This window comes from Oncorhynchus nerka, linkage group LG17 (assembly GCF_034236695.1).
Source record: "Oncorhynchus nerka isolate Pitt River linkage group LG17, Oner_Uvic_2.0, whole genome shotgun sequence".
Lineage (NCBI taxonomy): Eukaryota > Metazoa > Chordata > Actinopteri > Salmoniformes > Salmonidae > Oncorhynchus > Oncorhynchus nerka.
The window spans coordinates 48165367-48185854 of record NC_088412.1 but is presented as its reverse complement, the minus strand read 5'-3'; the positions used below and the strand labels follow the sequence as shown (position 1 = coordinate 48185854).

Here is a 20488-nt window from a genome sequence, read left to right as displayed (position 1 = left end):
ACCCCTCCTGTCTCAGCCTCCAGTATTTATGATGCAGTAGTTTATGTGTCGGGGGCTAGGGTCAGTTTGTTATATCTGGAGTACTTCTCCTGTCCTATTCGGTGTCCTGTGTGAATCTAAGTGTGCGTTCTCTAATTCTCTCCTTCTCTCTTTCTTTCTCTCTCTCGGAGGACCTGAGCCCTAGGGCCATGCCCCAGGACTACCTGACATGATGACTCCTTGCTGTCCCCAGTCCACCTGGCCGTGCTGCTGCTCCAGTTTCAACTGACCTGAGCCCTAGGACCATGCCCCAGGACTACCTGACATGATGACTCCTTGCTGTCCCCAGTCCACCTGACCGTGCTGCTGCTCCAGTTTCAACTGTTCTGCCTTATTATTATACGACCATGCTGGTCATTTATGAACATTTGAACATCTTGGCCACGTTCTGTTATAATCTCCACCCGGCACAGCCAGAAGAGGACTGGCCACCCCACATAGCCTGGTTCCTCTCTAGGTTTCTTCCTAGGTTTTGGCCTTTCTAGGGAGTTTTTCCTAGCCACCGTGCTTCTACACCTGCATTGCTTGCTGTTTGGGGTTTTAGGCTGGGTTTCTGTACAGCACTTTGAGATATCAGCTGATGTACGAAGGGCTATATAAATAAATTTGATTTGATTTGAAGAAGTTAAGAGTCATAGGCAGGGAAGGCAGTGTTTACCCTGTGAAAATAAAACAAAAAAACTCTTATGAAAAGCCAAATAAAAAATACAATTATATAATGCTTTTTTCTCAATGATTCTGGTGGTTTTAAATCCATGTGCTAAAACTGCATCAAAACCTCAGGAAAGGCGGCAGGGTATTCATGTCTTCCTTTCCATCCATTCAAATCGTTGACGGGGGCGGGCGTTCCTGACTACAGTCACTGTTAATGAACAGGGTCAGCACAGGCATCACTGCTTTGCCTAGTTTGAAGTATCTTCATTCATTGCATTGAGACGATTTTCATATTGCGTGTATATTGCCTGTGTGGGTAAACCTCTGGTCTCTCCTCTCACTATAATATTATATACAGATGGCTCTGCACATTTGGACGTCTACATAATTCGGAGCTCAAATCCCTTGATCTGAACGAAGTTAGCTAACTAGCAAAAAATAACCTGACAAATGGACACTGAACTGCACCTCAAACAATTTTCCAAGTCGGAATAAGGTAACACACTGGTTGGAGGGTTCAAAGAGTGGAATATCAACTCTAATGAAAGTTAAGACTAGACAGAGGCAGAGTACAGGAGCTCTACAAAACGTGACTTTATTCATAACAGACAACCACAATCTCACCCCACTGCTAGCTGTTGGGCAGCAGAACAGTACTGGACTGTCCACTTGTCTGAAACGTCATTACCAATTAATACTTTTTACCAAGACTTTTACACATCTTGGACATTTACTTTTGCTTTGTGGACGTAATGGGAACGGGGCTGCTCCCGCCACTCAATGCGAGACCCACTGCCTTGGCTACTACAAGATGCATGTGACTAACTACATCAGTTCTACATGCGTGGCTGCATGGGGATTGACTCGCGTCGGAGGATTCTTCTCTCCGACCGGCTGGATGCCCTAATGGATAGAGCTGCCTAAATGTGTGCTACTACTGTTTGTGTGTGTGTGACTTTTTGTGTCGGTGTGAAAATGAAACTGAAGGAGGCCTTGGGGATGGGTCTACCACACAACCGTGGGCCTGCTGTGTGCGTACAGAATAAAATAATGGACACGGGGATTTGCTGCGTCTTCTACAACTCTGTCATTGAGAGGTTCACACTGAAGGACAGACGATTGGACTTCATTTAAAAGTATTGTAGGTCTAAATGCATTTTCCTTTGCAATTTGTGGGTTAGGCAACTATTGAATGGACATGAGACTAGACAACATCCCTTTGATCAATTTATCAAGAAATCATTTCATTTTAATTAGACACTTTTCTTTACTTTTTGAATTTTGATTACTGATATGGACAATTCATTCAAACCTTATTTATAATATATGTGTGCGTGTGTAATTATATTTCACATATTCATATTATGTGTGTGTGTGTGTGTTTGAGTGTGTGTGTGTGTGTGTGTGTGTGTGTGTGTGTGTGTGTGTGTGTGTGTGTGTGTGTGTGTGTGTGTGTGTGTGTGTTTGAGTGGGGCATTGGAAAAATTGTAAATCCATTGTGAAAGGCTATGGAGTTTGCGTTGTAAACTATCGAGATTAAATGTGTCCATATATTGGTATTTTAGTGCCACCTATTGGTTGTAACTGTGGATGCTACATCGGTCTACAGCTGAGCTGAGTTGAGCAGTGTCTCATTTTGTCAGATGATATGAAATATGCCGCTGTTGAAAGTTAGAAAAGTAGAATACATAAGGTGCAAACTCGAAATTTGATTGTGGTTCAGCAGTTTCCTCTTGTTATGTCAGTCACTCAGTTAGCCATAGTAAATTAGTCTAGCCAGCTATGTAAACTTGTAGTAGTCATGGCCAAATACCAACCGGGCACGCAGGGCACGTGCCAAAGGGCCCCGACCCCCAGGGGGCCCCCATTGATTTTGTTAGTCACTTTCACTCAGATATTATATTAACATGGTATAAGTCATGGCAAAATGTGTAGAATTGCAGGAAAAATCCCAGAACGAATTCCAGCCTGTGCTAGCAAAACAGTTCTGTAGTTTAGCATCTTCTTCATATGACCACTTTTTTATAGACCAAGTTACTGGTGCTTCCTGCTTTAATTTTTGCTTGAAGGCAGGAATAAGGAGGATATAATTATGGTCAGATTTGCCAAATGTAGGGCGAGGTAGAGCTTTGTACGCAAAACTCTTTCTAAAGACTGTTGACATCTTCTGGAAGCCCTAGGAACTGCAATCTGGGAGGTATTCCTTTTATATTCCCATAGACAGCCATTATAATGAGTGGTGAGCTAAAAAGAATTCCGGATGGATTCTCCTAGGGTTTTTTCTGCCATATCAGTTGTGTTATACTCACAGACAGTATTCTAACAGTTTTATAAACGTCAGAGTGTTTCCTATCCAATACTACCAATTATTCGCATATCCTAGCTTCTGGGCCTGAGTAACATGCAGTTTACCTTGGGCACCTCAGTCATCCAAACTTCCGAATACTGCTCCCTACCCCGAAGAAGTTAGATGTGTCACACCCTGATCTGCCCATCTTCCCCATTATCTCCTGTGTATTTATACCTGTGTTCTCTGTTTGTCTGTTGCCAGTTCATTTTGTTTCATCAAGCCTACCAATGGTTTTCCCTCTGCTCCTGTCTCTTGATTGTTCGTGTTTCCTAGTTTTCCCGGTGTTGACCATTCTGCCTCCCCTGACCCTGACCCTGCCTGCCGTCCTGTACCTTTGCCCCACCTATCTGGATTAATGACCTCTGCCTGCCCTTGACCTGCTTTTTGTCTGCCCTGTTCGATTAATAAACTGTTGTTACTTCAATGTTGTCTGCATCTGGGTCTTACCTGAAACACGATAGTACGAACTGGCCATGACTGACCCAGCAGACTCGGACCAGCTGCACAATGCCATCTCCTCCCAAGGAGCCACCATTGGTAGGCACGAGGAATTGCTTCGTGGCCTTATGGAGGGGATCCATACCTTGGCCGAACGCCATGACGGGGCGTTGGACATCTTGCTGGAGCAATTCCGCGGGTTGGCTGGGAGGCAGCCTACTACGACGGTAACCTTACAGCCCATCAGGAAGAACTACGATGTGGGGGATTGTGAGCTTCCTGCAGTGAAGATGGTGTTGGAGGAATAAAGGCACTGGCTGGAGGGGGCGGGACATCCATTCATCATGTGGACCGACCACAAGAACCTGGAATATCTCTGCACCACCAAGCTAGATGGGCCCTGCTGTTCACACGGTTCAACTTCTCCATCTTGTACCAGCCGGGATCCAAGAATGTCAAGCCGGATGCGCTGTCACGCCGCTATAGCCCCACGACTACAACCCCAGAGCCCGAGACCATCCTTCCCACTTGGTACCTGGCGATGGCACTCAGCTAGAGAATAGGGAAGCAGGTCCGTGTTCTCAGCCGAACCCTGGGGGGTTCCTCACTGTTCCTCACCGTGCCTGGTCTCACATCGCCCTGGACTTTGTATTGTAAATAACCTTAATAACCTGTTTTTAAATATGTATAAAGATGTGTTTTCTTGCAGACATTGGCTGTGAAGTTAGTAAGTTATTTGGTAAGTATATAGCATATGTATCTGTCTTGTATTCAAAGTGACGTTTACAAGCATGTACATATTTATATATTTTTTTACATTTTGAAATATTTTTAACTTGCTCAAATTGGCTGTAAATGTATACATTCGCATATTAAATGTATTCATTGCAAGTAAAATGTCCAAATGACTGAAAATGACAGTTCGTTTGCCCAGTTCCTTACTGGTCCCTAACCCCTTATCCCTAACTGCACCACCTTCCCAAGTTCTCTCACGTCACCCCGCTCCTCCGCTCTCTCCACTGGCTTCCAGTTGAAGCTCGCATCCGCTACAAGACCATGGTGCTTGCCTACGGAGCTGTGAGGGGAACGGCACCTCAGTACCTCCAGGCTCTGATCAGGCCCTACACCCAAACAAGGGCACTGCGTTCATCCACCTCTGGCCTGCTCGCCTCCCTACCACTGAGGAAGTACAGTTCCCGCTCAGCCCAGTCAAAACTGTTCGCTGCTCTGGCCCCCCAATGGTGGAACAAACTCCCTCACGACGCCAGGACAGCGGAGTCAATCACCACCTTCCGGAGACACCTGAAACCCCACCTCTTTAAGGAATACCTAGGATAGGATAAAGTAATCCTTCTCACCCCCCCCTTAAAAGATTTAGATGCACTATTGTAAAGTGGCTGTTCCACTGGATGTCATAAGGTGAAAGCACCAATTTGTAAGTCGCTCTGGATAAGAGCGTCTGCTAAATGACTTAAATGTAAATGTAAATGTAATATTTTGTGTCCAATTGGGCATTGGTTTCTAGTTGGTATTTGCATATCTGGAGGTTCTAGATTTGTGTACGTAATATGGCAGAAGTCTCCTGGAGTCCATTACACAGCAGGGTTGCGTCATCACCAACTTTCTACACCTATCAAAGCGCCATCAGGTCAAACACTACAAAGATAGAGTAGGGGGTTAAAGGCCTTAATTAAAAACAAAATCATTCTCTAGGCCTGTACCTTGACGTGTTGAGAGGGCTTCCAACTAAACCAGGCCCATGTTATTGAACCCATGACTGAGACTGGCTGCCTGTCGAGGACAAGTGACAGGAAGAACTAGCCGCAGCACCTGATCAATCATCTCTTGATTCTATCCTCTCTCCTCATCCTGTAACTCTTTCTCTCCTCTCCCTCCAGATGAAATTCTGCATCTCCCACTCATCCCATCCCCTCGTCCATCTCATTACATCATCTAAAGATACTGTTATTGTCATGTTGTCATTATCTGCTAACAAGGTTTGCTTGCCGTATCATACTCGGAATATAATATGTGAGATACACAGATGAACTAAAAACCACTAGCACTGCAAACACTCAGAACGAAGAGAGCAGCATTACCTGGACTTTGCAGTCTCCCTCTTCAAGTATCCCCTTCTGAGACTGGCTGCCTGTTGAGAACAAGTGACAGGCAGAACCTCCCAACCACACAGCACCCACCTCTTTATTCCACACACCAGAATAAAGTATTTCAGTCTATGATTGCCATGTGAGTGTACAAAAAATAATATGTGAACATAAATTAATGACACAACTGCACCAAAAAACAATCAACGTTTATGTATTTAAATCTTCAATGTTGCCAGGTTGGTTTCACAGCTATTTCATAAGGTGTTCATCATTGTAAGTTGTATGGTATCCTTTGATGGTATTTATTTGTTCCACATTATTCATGGTTGTATCCTAGGACCTACAATAGATACATATATATTCAATCACAAGGTTTATACTAATGAGATCGTCCAGACAGAAAAAAATGATCATAATAGAGGACGACTGAAATTATATTATTTCAGTGTAGATAAGGGAAGGACAGGTTCAAATTAAAACATGACAGCCAGACAAGCCAGAGTATGAATCAAACAGATTTGCATATGAATGGGCGGAAATTAGCTGACTTCCTGATCTGTAAGGTAAGTACCTTTAATGTGTCAAGCAGATTACACAATTTCTTTGACATTTCCGCAACGTAGCAACGTTTAACACGTGGATTTCATGTAATGTTGATAAGGTACCAAAAAGTAGTTAGAATTCATGTTTTCATTTATTAACTAAACAAAACTTGTTTAAACATGGAAATCAGCCTTGTTTGCACAGCGATGATGAAAAGAACGTCATTTAGACTGTAATGATCTCCAACACTCTAATCATTAGGTCATCACACCGTTGATATAGCAATGGACGCTAATAGTTTATCGAATCCCATTGTAACACCGTTGATATAGCAACGGACGCTAATAGTTTATCGAATCCCATTGTAACACCGTTGATATAGCAATGGACGCTAATAGTTTATCGAATCCCATTGTAACACCGTTGATATAGCAACGGACGCTAATAGTTTATCGAATCCCATTGTAACACCGTTGATATAGCAATGGACGCTAATAGTTTATCGAATCCCATTGTAACACCGTTGATATAGCAATGGACGCTAATAGTTTATATCGTTGATATCCCAGTTTTGAATCCCATTAACACCGTTGATATAGCAACGGACGCTAATAGTTTATTGAATCCCATTGTAACACCGTTGATATAGCAACGGACGCTAATAGTTTATCGAATCCCATTGTAACACCGTTGATATAGCAACGGACGCTAATAGTTTATTGAATCCCATTGTAACACCGTTGATATAGCAACGGACGCTAATAGTTTATCGAATCCCATTGTGACGTAAAGGGGGACACTATTTGTCCGGGGGACAATATTTGGCATGACAGGCCCCCCAGACGGTAATTTGACCATGATAACAAGATATCTGGCCGCTAAACAAATTTAGCAATCTGAAAAGGTTTAGCTGACATGAGCTAATTGACTGACATAACAAGAGGAAAAACTGCTGATGCACAACATTTTAGAATTTGCGCCTTGTGTATTCTACTATATTAACTTGTGTATTCTACTATATTAACTTGTGTATTCTACTATATTAACTTGCAACAGTTGAGTACCGGACTGAGTTCCTAAAAAAATGACTAATATATTTTATCTTTTATTAATTTGTGGAAATTGATCTGAGGGCTTTCGTGGTGCTTGTCTAGGCTCTCCAGCACCATGAGTCTGACTGATTGTGAGTGACAGGAAATCTTGAATAACAACAGGAAGTGGAGGCTGAGTGATTGACAACCTGTTACCACGGCACTCTGACCGCTTGCCCCTTTCTGTGCTGGACCGAGCAGTTGCCATGGTGACCAGGCATGAGAGACACACCTTCGTGGACGGAATAAATGAGTGTCCCCCCAATCCCCTCCATCTCATCAATCCTAACCACTACACACGCACACACACACACACACAGGTCTGTGATTAGTCATTGAGGAGCATGACAAGAGCCAGTCACAGAGGGCAATCAATCACTCCGCCCCCCCCCTTCTCGGCCCCTCTCCAGCACCTTGGCACAGATGAGTCAAATTACAGCTCTCGACATGTCATTCAAACACAGAGAGAGGGAGGGAGAGAGAGAGAGAGAGGGAGCAGAAAAAGGAAGGTTGGTCAGTTTTATGGACTAGAAACAGGGTTGTATCCCCTGAAGACCTTCCAAGAAAAGCATACCTGTAACCTGATTGCAGCATGAGGGCTTTAAAAAAAAGACTTTAATTACATTTATTGTGTAAAATGCAGCAAGAAATGTGATAGAAACATGTTATTAATTGTTGCTACAACTGAAGCCCTACTTTATCGCCCCTAATACCATGACACCACGCGTGGTGCATGTACGTCAGTTTGAATATAGATTATCGTTGGCATGTCCGGTGCATCAACATTACATATATAGATTATCTGCACGCAACACGATTAAACCCAGTGTACTCTCCCACTGATACCCCATGTTGCACATCACAGTACGTAAAACCCCAATGATGATCTTACCCACGTCACTATGCAAACATCATAATGTACTACCAGCCATAAACCCTCATGGTGCCTGTCCCCTGAGGTTTACCGTACAGCCCTCTACTCACTAGCCGATTACACTACCAGCCATAAACCCTCATGGTAAACCCTCTGGTGTGTCCCCTGAGGTTTACCGTACAGCCCTCTACTCACTAGCCGATTACACTACCAGCCATAAACCCTCATGGTGCCTGTCCCCTGAGGTTTACCGTACAGCCCTCTACTCACTAGCCGATTACACTACCAGCCATAAACCCTCATGGTGCCTGTCCCCTGAGGTTTACCGTACAGCCCTCTACTCACTAGCCGATTACACTACCAGCCATAAACCCTCATGGTGCCTGTCCCCTGAGGTTTACCGTACAGCCCTCTACTCACTAGCCGATTACACTACCAGCCATAAACCCTCATGGTGCCTGTCCCCTGAGGTTTACCGTACAGCCCTCTACTCACTAGCCGTACAGCCCTCTACTCACTAGCCGTACAGCCCTCTACTCACTAGCCGTACAGCCCTCTACTCACTAGCCGATTACACTACAGCCGCACAGTACCTAAATACTGACTGGATTTCCCCTGGGGGAAAGATATTATGGAGATAGGGGAGGGAGGGCTCGTTAGAAAGCTTTGGCTCAGTCTTGGCTACTGGCTGGTTTCTCACACACTGGGTGACAGGGAGGGTTAGTGTTGCAGTCTGAGTCTGGCTAGGGTTCTCTGTTTATGTCTACAGGAAACACACACATACAGATATTCTATTAGACCCTAACAGGATGGAGTGAGATTGCGTGACACTGAGCTCAAACTAACAGGACACTCTGAATTGCATCACTTTAGGATGTGACTGGAGTCGTAAATCACATTGGCAAGAGTCTGCACTGTCACACACATGCTGCACTTATGTACCGACACATACAAACAATAATACACACACACCGGGGTTTCCGTTACCCGGTAATAGCCAGCTTTGGTCAATAAAAAAAGATATAGAAAAGCTGATAAATAAAATTGGAGCTGGCAAATTTTTCGGGAGAAGAAGAAAAAATTCCATTACGACATAATGCTCATTCATTGATGGAAATATCAGTCGATGTAAATACATTTGAATGGTCATGCTTATCGCTCTATAGGTCAATTTGCATAATTTAGTGGAAGTAAATTGGCACGTGGGTACAGTGCGCTGTATTCCTTATGTAGGCTACTTGATTTATCACATGCTTACAGCATGCAGATACAGAGGGTTTGAGCTGACAAGCGCGAGAGCTGCTGCTACTTCATCTGAAACAGCAAATGCAAAAGAAAGGAAGGCTTCGTCATTATGGAACGGACATTCACGCGTAGCCTACTGCCCAATGTAAAGAAACAATAGTTGATCAACATTTTAAGGCTAAAGGTTTTGATCTGTCGCATCAGACTCATTGCTTTTTTAATGTGTTTTTTTTAGCCTACTGGTTGTATGAATTCGGGATCTATCGTCCCATAACTGTCCCAGAGTCTGTTTGGAATAGGCTATTTCTTTCTCGACAAGTTGACCACAATAGAATAGGTCCGTTTTTCTCCTATGGGGAATAGCAGAAACCCCAAACAGCATAGGCTAGTGATTTATCTATTCGTTACTCGTCTTGTTGGCTGAGGAAAAGTACACGTGGACGGTTATTCTGACATCTTCAAAGTGCACATCAAAGTGACAATTAGGGTAAGAAGGAAAACACATCGTTGCATCCTGACTTACATGTTCTGTTAATATAAATGACCATAATCTAAATGTGATTTCTGTCATCCTGAGCACCGTGGGTGGACGCCCTAATCAGGTTACGCACCCAATGCATATTGGTCCGGTAAATTTCTGAAATGTCCGGAGGCGCCACATTTTCCTAACATAAACCCTGACACACACATATTACATATAAATGCACGATGCCGACAGTATGATTGTGTGTGATTAATGAGTAGACAGTGTGACGCCATCAGCCACCTCGGTACCATGGCGACAGACAACGCAACGGCCGACAGGTGGGTTTGAGTGTTTCTACCACTGGACCACACAGGGATATAGAGCAGGGCAGGAAATGGGTCACTCACAGTCATTTAGCAGACACTCTTATCCAGAGTGATTTACACGAGCAATTAGGGTAAAGTGCCTTGCTCATGGGCACATAAACATATTTGTCATCTAGTCGGCTCAGGGATTCGAACCATTGGTTGATATATCATGATATATCAACCAATTAGTCTAAACCAGTCAGATTGCGAGGTAGGAACTACCCCTTGTATAATCTTCCATAACTACATTAATATTCTTACTCATTGTAAAGGTCTTGTTTTATGGCAATTCTAAGAAGACAATCTGATTGGTTTAGAGTCACTGGTTGATATATCATGATATACCATACCCTCTTTATGGTAACAAAGAGTTATTACAGTGTGTTAGCGTTTTAATTGAATTCCCCTTCAATTGTTCGGAAATGTATGTTACTCTCAACAGAACTGCCAAAATCTTGAAAAGGGATGGGAGAACTGTGGATGGGGCATCGTCATTAAAGGTAAGCATCCTCTCGACTCAAAGGAGAACTACACAACCCGCCAGAGACAGAGAGAGGGGAAATCAGAGTGGGATACTGTAATCTCTAACTAGGAGAATGTTGGATGGTGGGGGTTGGAGGGGGATGATGAACTGGGCAGATGCTGAAAACATCTTACTCTATGATCTGTGGAATGACGATGTTGATGACGACACTGATTACGATAATGATTACGATAATAATGGTTATAATGACAAAGGGGACGAGGCTTGAGGACGAGGCCTGAGTCCATTAGTAATTCTCAATAACATGGATGTAAATTTGTGCACAACATTTGGGATGAATAAGCTTTTTGTGCGTATGGAACATTTATTGGATCTTTTATTTCAGCTAATGAAACATGGGACCAACACATGTTCGTTCGGTACAGAAGAATGGTCCACTAGAGCCGGCACTGAAGTAATATCTACCGTGACTCTTTAGAGACATAGAACACAGCTACAGTAAAATGACAATACTGACAATTGTTAACTTTACAGACAATTTGAAAAAGTGCTGCATCAGAAGAGTCTGTGCCGTTTGACAGTCGAATTCTGCTCTTGTATATAATGTTCTATTGTTTCCCTGACAACAATAAACGCTGTTGCTTGATGTGCTGATGTGTTGTTTTTTATGCTGTTTTTAATGATATGGTAGCCAGATGTGCTTTCTTTCTACTAAGTTCCTTGGTAAATCATGGTATTTAAAGAACTTTAAAGTACTTTCTTAGGGGAGAGTGGGCTGAGCGCAGGCAGCTGGCAGGCAGGCTGCGCACAGCAGCTCGAGATTATTTGATTGACAGTTCTGGTCGCCTAGTGATGGAAATTAGTCCGGTTTCAGAAGCAGCATGACTTACTTTACAGGCAAGTAAAATGTGGTTCACATCTCCAGATAAGGTTTCATGTCAGTAGTTAAAAAGCTGTAGTGTGGCCAACCTTAACAAACAAACATGCTGTAGCCGAGGCGCTTTCAAGGGCCCACATTCCATTATATCTGAAAAGGGTAGCCTAACCGATACAGTCTATAGGTAGCCTACTGTAATTTCATATTATGAGACAAAAACACCCCCACCCACTCGGAAACGAAGAGTACCCCGTGCTCGCAAGACTGGCCATCTGTAGCCTGGCGACATCAGTCTCATGAATAAACTAGGGTATTCTACAGGCAACAGACCGAAGAAATTTCACACTGGCATCATCAGTGAAGATAAAGAGCAGACAGGACAATACAAGTGAGAGTGAAGAGGGGCAGGCAGAACCTTGCACATAAACTCAGGACCCTGTCTTTCAAAGATCATTTGTAAAAATACAAAATATCTTCACAGATCTTCATTGTAAAGGGTTTAATCACTGTTTCCCATGCTTGTTCAAAGAACCATAAACAATTAATGACATGCACCTGTGGAACGGTCGTAAAGACACTAACAGCTTACAGACGGTAGGCATTTAAAGTCACAGTTATGAAAACTTAGGACACTAAAGAGGCCTTTCTACTGACTCTGAAAAACAACAAAAGAAAGATGCCCAGGGTCCCTGCTCATCTGCGTGAACGTGCCTTAGGGATGCTGCAAGGAGGCATCAGGTGTGGCCAGGGCAATACATTTCAATGTCTGTACTGTAAGACGCCTAAGACAGCGCTACAGGGAGACAGGACGGACAGCTGATCGTCCTCGCAGTGGCAGACCACGTGTAACAGCACCTGCACAGGATCGGTACATCTGAACATCACACCTGCGGGACAGACACAGGATGGTAGCAACTACTGCCCAAGTTACACCAGGAACGCACAATCCCTCCATCAGTGCTCAGACTGTCCGCAATAGGCTGAGAGAGGCTGGACTGAGGGCTTGTAGGCCTGTTGTAAGGCAGGTCCTCTCCAGACATCACCGGCAACAACATCGCCTATGGGCACAAACCCACCGTCGCTGGACCAGACAGGACTGGCAAAAAGTGCTCTTCACTGACGAGTTGCAGTTTTGTCTCATCAGAGGTGAGGGTCGGATTCGTGTTTATCGTCAAAGGAATGAGTGTTACACCGAGGCCTGTACTCTGGAGCGGGATTGATTTGGAAGTGTAGGGTCCGTCTTGGTCTGGGGCAGTGTGTCACAGCATCATCGGACTGAGCTTGTTGTCATTGCAGGCAATCTCAATGCTGTGTGTTACAGGGAAGACATCCTCCTCCCTCATGTGGTACCCTTCCTGCAGGCTTATCCTGACATGACCCTCCAGCATGACAATGCCACCAGCCATACTGCTCATTCTGTGCGCGATTTCCTGCAATACAGGAATGTCAGTGTTCTGCCATGGCCAGCGAAGAGCCCAGATCTCAATCCCATTGAGCACGTCTGAGACCTGTTGGATCAGAGGGTGAGGGCTAGGGCCATTCCCCCCAGATATGTCCGGGAACTTGCAGGTGCCTTGGTGGAAGAGTTGGGTAACATCTCACAGCAAGAACTGGCAAATCTGGTGCAGTCCATGAGGAGGAGATGCACTGCAGTACTTAATGCAGCTGGTGTCCACACCAGATACTGACTGTTACTTTTGATTTTGACCCCCCCTTTGTTCAGGGACACATTATTCCATTTCTGTTAGTCACATGTCTGTGGAACTTGTTCAGTTTATGTCTCAGTTGTTGAATCTTGTTATGTTCATACAAATATTTATACATGTTAAGTTTGCTGAAAATAAACACAGTTGACAGTGTGAGGGCATTTCTTTTTTTGCTGAGTTTATGTCTTGGTAATCTGCATATCGCAATATCTTGTCTTGCATGCCTTGCAAATTCACCAAAGTAGCTTAAAATGTGTCCTCTGGTTATATTTAAATTACAGGCCTTCATAGCCATATAGTCTAGTAGGCTATAACTCAGAAAATATACTAATATAGTTTGTGAAAATTGCAATGTGATTTTCATTATTTGGGGAAAACATTGTTTTCTGTTAGGGATTATTCTTAAAGTTAAGAATTCCACCTTCGTTTAAAAGTTCACACCCCTAAACCACATCATTTAAAAATATTTTATTTTATTTTACCAGGCAAGTTAGTTAATAATAAATTCTTATTTACAATGAAGGCCTACACCAGCCAAACCCGGGTCGACACTGGGCCAATTGTGCGCCGCCCTAAGGGACACCCAATCACGGTCGGTCGTGATACAGCCTGGAATCGATCCAGGGTGTCTGTAGTGACGCCTCAAGCACTGAGATGCAGTGCCTTAGACCGCTGAACCAGGGTGTCTGTAGTGACGCCTCTAGCACTGAGATGCACTGAGATGCAGCGCCTTAGACCACTGCGCCACTCAGAGGCCCAGTTTAATACAGTCCAGTCCAGACTCCAGCAGTAGTTATTGGGATGAATGTTAAAGTCAGGCTAAGTTATAGTACAAGATACCCCCCTCCTAAAGAAAAAAGTTACACTACATGACTCACATTGAGCGTGGAACAACTGATACTTTGTGTTTTGAAATTGAGCTCACCTCTTCAATTGTGAGAGTTATTTGGCAAAGGTGTGTGTTTTAGAAATGTCTGAATCTGCTCTTTCTGATACTACATAGAGATCTAAATATCTTTCCTGCATGTGAATCTGTAGGAGAATTTGAAAAAGTGACTTTTTGATGCTCTGTGTCAATTACAAGCTACGCCTATCCTTTGTTGTAATAATCCCACTGGGCACAGAAGTCAGTTCAACATCTAGATTTGATTTACAATTGGTTGAGTTGTCAACTAATGTGAATTCAACATGAAATCGGTAAAAACAATACCATGTCATTGGATTTAAGTTCAAAGTTGGGTGAAAAGAAATATGAGATTCCCATTGATTACTTTTCTCAAATTCAATCCGTTTTCCACGTTTATTCAACTTCATCACCATTTTTTGGGGGGGGAATTGTTCATGAGTCTGTGACCGCGGTTGCGGGATGACATTCTTTGGGGGTGCACATGTAAGTCAGAATATATTTAAGGATAAGAAGTGATTAGTCAACTCTGGAAAGTCGTGGATTTTTACACATGCTAATAGCCCCTAACTGTCACACCCTGATCTGTTTCACCTGTCTTTGTGATTGGCTACAGTTTTGTTCATCAAACCTACCAGCGTTTTCCCCCTTGCTCCTGGCTTGTCTATAGTTCCTGTTTTTTTATAGTTTTCCTGGTTTTGACCTTTCTGCCTGCCCTGCCCCTGTCTGCTGTCCTGTACCGTTGCCCCACTACTCTGGATTACCGACCTCTGCCTGCCCTGCCCCTGTCTGCTGTCCTGTACCGTTGCCCCACTACTCTGGATTACCGACCTCTGCCTGCCCTGACCTGAAGATCCAATATGAAATCAAACTTAAATTCAAACGTAACTTGATTTAAAATAGCAACACACTTAAAACAATAAAATGAAAAAAACAAGCACGGCAATCAAAGAACATAAAACACAAAGGCATAATTTATTAAAGACCAAACTAAAAAGGTTGGTTTATAAATGGGATTTTAACACCTCACGCAGTTTCACAATGCAAAGTTCCATATAAAAAGTGAATAATAAAACGTATGAAAGTATTACACACTTTATAAAATAAACACAAACAATGATGAAACCATTAAACGTTTATTACCGCTACAATTTAAGAAATTAACAGTAGCTTTTCTCATAGTTTCAACTACAGTTAGCCTAATACCTAAAAAGAAGCCCTGCTTGAAACTGGTACTTCAGCAGATACTGTCTCTGTAGTCCTGGCAAACTGCACAAAATACTGGCAACATGCAGTGCGCTTCATAATTCTCTGAACTGGAATAAACTGTGCCTCTGATACAGATTTAAATGCCTTGCCCCAAACCTCAACAGGGGACTTAACCTTTTACTGTTTTGGATGTTTCAGGAAACAATTCGTGACTCGTTTCAGGAAACTAAGCGTATGTTGCATGTCAGTACTTTACAGGAGAGGCATTTGAGTATTATTATTACTATGTGCTTTTTGGCAGAAATGCCTTCTGGAACACGTGAACATTCATGTGCCTTAATAACAAACTTGTATGCCATCTGAAAATACGAATACAATTGTTAAATTACAAGCATAGTTCGTTTAGCCACGGAAAAAGTCAGGAACCTTCCCGCTAGGCATGATTGGCTGAGATAATGAATGGGCTGGACATGCCGAGAGACGAGTTCGGATTGGTCTGCCATGTAGCACCTTCTGTCTATAACCTGAGCCGCTTGGTATGTGTAGATAATCCTATCAACTGCATCTGTTTTGAAAGATAAACTGGGAGAACTGCAAAAGTGTTGCTATTGCTCTCAATAACATTTATGCCCTGAATATATCTGACGACAGTGATGGGGAAGAAACAGCAATCAACAGTGTTGTCACAGAATAAGTTGACCAAGTTTTAAAATCAGTGGAATGCCCTGTGGAGGCAGAGTATGATAAGGAGAAAAATACAATTCTGACATTTGATTGCAAATGTGGATGGAGTCGAAAACACAGATTTGTATAAAACACCTGTCTACGAGCAACCATGGCATCCGTGACAGAGAGGGAGAAAAATCTGAAGATTCGTATGGCATTGCACACGGTCAGTATGAACCAGAGTGACTTGACACAACGGGCCAAGCAAGCTGTACAAATGAAACGGAAACGACACAGGACGTCTTATTTAATGAAAGGCGTTGCAGAGGCATTCATCCATGTATACGGGTAAGAGTCTAGCTACAGATTCAGATATTATACGTTTCTAATTTAGCTGTACAAATTATATTATTATAATATTATACGTTTCTAATTTAGTCAGAAAGTTGTTTTCATTGCAAGTTAAAGCGTACTGTTAGCTGTCTCGCTAGCTAACATTACGTGTATGATCTGTGTAGTAATATTATCTCAGAAAGCTATTTGCATTGATAATAATAGCCTAATGTCAGCTGGCTAAATATCATTGAACATAGTTAGTTAGCTTTAGCTAACTATGACAATCGGTTTGTATTGCTGGTACTCTATGGATTGGGATTATGGTTCATTTTTTAGCTAGCATGCTAGCTACATGACTAAACAAAAGACTCCACTTCGCCAGATGATTGCATGACCTATCAAGTTAACCAGGTGTGTCTGGTGGTGATTACGGCCATATATTGTATAATAATAATAATGCAAGAATATTTGAATCTGTAATTTGTCTTTCAGCATCAGTAGAACACGCCTGACTCTCCTCCACCAGTCATACAAGGAGAATGGTCTAATGCCTCCCATCAAAAAGAGAGCTGGCCCAAGCAAGCACAGGTTACAACTGAAGCATGAGGACTTGCTGCGAGTGGTGAACTTCAACAACTATGCAGAGGATAATGCAATATTATTACCAGGACGCCACCCAGGACACAAACACTTTGGTGGAAAGCTGCTGCCATCTCATGTGACAAAGGCAAGGAATCGATGACAACACTTTTGATTATTTCATTTACCTCCAACATGATTGACACTACTTTTATTGTGTTTCTTTTTCAGGTACGTGTCTTCCTTCAGGAATCTGTGGACTACCTGCAGCACTTCAGGTGAATATCATTTTTATTGTATTGTGTGATTATTATCTAAACTTGGGAGGTCAATGGATGTTACACAAGGTTGTAATGTCTTCTCTATTTTTTTGTCTGTTAGTTCCTGTTTTACAGCGATGCTCTGGAGCCTGGTGTTGTTGTCTCCAAGGAGCATTCGGACTCAGTCGGGACCAGGTTTCAACTGCTGCACAACGCTGACGTCCTTCCTCCTATAGATAATCTGCCTGTACAAGCACCACCTGGACTGGACACAACTAGACAAGCGTATCTTTATGAGAAGATCAGGGAGTTTTGCGTCAAAGAGGCCATGGACATCACATGCCCTGCACCAAAGTTAAGGGCAGGACAGAAACAGATTCTCTGAACATACAGTGCATTTGGGAAGTATTCAGACCTCTTGACTTTTCCAACATTTTGTTATGTTACAGCCTTATTATAAAATTGATTAAATACATTTTCTCCTCATCAATCTACACACAATACCCCATAATGACAATGCAAAAACATGTATTAAAAATAAAAAGCAGAAACACATTATTTACATTCAGACCCTCATCCTTGAGATGTTTCTGCAACTTGATTGGAGTCCACCTGTGGTAAATGTAATTGATTGGGCATGATTTGGAAAGGCAAATACCTGTCTATATAAGGTCCCACAGTTGACAGTGCATGTCAGAGCAAAAACCAAGCCATGAGGTGAAAGGAATTGTCCGTAGAGCAACGAGACAGGACTGTGTCAAGGCACCAAAACATTTCTGCAGCATTGAAGGTCCCCAAGAACACAGTGGCCGCCATAATTCTTAAATGGAAGAAGTTTGGAACCACCAACACTCTTCCTAGAGCTGTTCACCCGGCCAAACCCGAGCAATCGGGGGAGAAGGGCCTTGGTCAGAGAGGTGAACAAGAACCTGATGGTCACTCTGGCAGAGCTCCAGAGTTCCTCTGTGGAGACGGGAGAAACTTCCAGAAGGACAACCATCTCTGCAGCATTCCACCAATCAGGCCTTTATGGAAAAGGCACATGACAGCCCACTTGGAGTTTGCCAAAAGGCACCTAAAGACTCAAGATTCTCTGGCCTGATGAAATTAATATTGAACTCTTTGGACTGAATGCCAAGCATCACATCTGGAGGAAACCTGGGACCATCCCTACAGTGAAGCATGGTGGTGACAGTATCATGCTGTGGGAATGTTTTTTAGCAGCAGGGACTGGGAGACAAGTCAGGATCTAGAGAAAGATGAACACAACTAAGTACAGAGAGATCCTTTATGAAAACCTGCTCCAGAACACTCAGGACCTCATACCGGGGGCAAAGGTTCACCTTCCAAAAGGACAACAACCTAAAGCACACAGCCAAGACAACGCAGACGTGGCTTCAGGACAAGTCTCTGAATGTCCTTGAGTGGCCCAGCCAGAGCCCGGACTTGAACCCGATCTAACACCTCTGGAGAGACCTGAAAATAGCTGTGTAGTGACTCTCCCCATCCAACTTGACAGAGCAAGAGAGGATCTGCAGACAAGAATGGAAAAACTCCCCAAATACAGGTGTGCCAAGCTTAGCGTCATACCCAAGAAGACTTGAGGCTGTAATCACTGCCAAAGGTGCTTTAAGAAAGTACTTGAAGAGTAAAGGGTCAGAATACTTATGTCAATGTGATATTTCCATTTTGTATTTGTAAAACATTTGCAAAATGTTCTAAAAACCTGTTTTTGTCTTGTCATTGTGTGGTATTGTGTATAGATGGATGAGGGGGGAAAACGATTTAATACATTTTAGAATAAGGCTGTAACGTAACAAAATGTGGAAAAAGTCAAGGGGTCTGAATACTTTCTGAATGCAGTGTAGATTCCATGGTTCATGGGTGGTGCAGACGGACCAGTTCATCACTGGAGGCGAGTTCCCAGTCATCTGGACTATCTACAGTGCCTCTATGCACATTCATATGACTCATTCCTAACACATACACGCCACGCCATATGTTGCTGCTTCAATTTTTTTTAATCCTGCTGCTCAGTCACTTCCCCCTTATTGTATGCATATGACTACCTTGTCACCAGTATCACTGATATCATTATTGATATTGTTCTTTTACATACTGTATATTATTTTGTTCTTTCTCTACTGGCATTGACACCACTTTTAGTCTTGACATCTTTGGTTGTTTACTTCACTACTCACTGTGTTTAGCACATGTGAATCATTAAAGAGATTGTGGGGCTAAGGCTTAAGAGGGAATGAGAATGATGTTGGATGGGTGTAGACAAAGAAGAGCTCGCCAGTAGGTGTACAAAAACATTCAAGGGCCATTTTCTCAAAAGTGGGCTTACAAGTTTATCAACTTTCAAAGCAGAAATACTTTCCCATTGTTTTCAACTGCAGTGTATAATATACAATTACCTAGTTCTGAGTCAATACTTTAAAAAAACACAATTTCAAATGTTGCTACATAAGACCTAATCGAGGCGGTGAGTCACATTTACCCGAGCCAGAAATGTGTGTGTTTTCATGTGCTGGACCAACAAGCACATCGCACTATGCCCGGTATTAGCTCTACATCTGGTTGAATGCGTGGTAGGGTTGTCTGTCTGTCAATGGCGAACCACTTTACAAGTGCACACGATGAGCAAAAACCTTATCATGTTGTTCATATGCAACACTGGTCACAGATCAGTATTCTCACTCTGATCAATGGCATGTCATTGGTACCATCAGCACCTACCTGTAGGTCATCTCTCTCATGACAGCCTGCTAACACGTTTCTCATATCATCAAAGGCAGTTGGCCAGACCATGCTCTTAAGTGCTGTGTAATGTCTAGCCCTTCCTTTCTTTCATCCTTTTCTCCCCTGAAACACTGTCAAAGAGGTATTTCCTTTCTCTTTCCTTTCTTCTCTTCCTTCTCTTTAAATCCTTTAGCCTTTACGCGCTGGCGTAGTGTAATTTTGTAGCTTTGTAGTGTAATTCATGCCGTTAGTCATGTGATGGTGGAGGGACCCAATACCTTCGGGGACATTGTGCTGACCAGGATGACCTTCAAATGCCAACCTGTGTCTGAGGCTGGTCTGAACTGGCCACATGTATAAATGTATGATACCCATTTAAACAATGTGCCGTTTTACCTGTCAGGAAACCTATGGCTTCGTTCCCACAACCAATGTGAAACCAAAAATATACGTTCCTACAACTTCCAAGGAACCAAATGTTAGCACAGACTTGTTATGGGTAGAGGCAGGCTAGTTATGTTAAGGAACACACACACAAACAGACCC

General features: G+C 43.0%; 1 long non-coding RNA gene across 2 annotated transcripts; it reads left to right on the top strand.

Moving 5' to 3' along the window:
- Positions 1 to 9362: 9362 nt before the first annotated feature.
- Positions 9363 to 11310, top strand: LOC115145348 (uncharacterized). Of its 2 annotated transcripts, none has more exons than XR_003865946.1 (3): positions 9363 to 9829; positions 10619 to 10676; positions 11046 to 11310. It is a non-coding gene; the product is annotated as an uncharacterized LOC115145348 (long non-coding RNA). The 2 variants fall into 2 exon arrangements; XR_003865947.1 differs by having other exon boundaries at positions 9363 to 10146.
- Positions 11311 to 20488: the final 9178 nt, after the last annotated feature.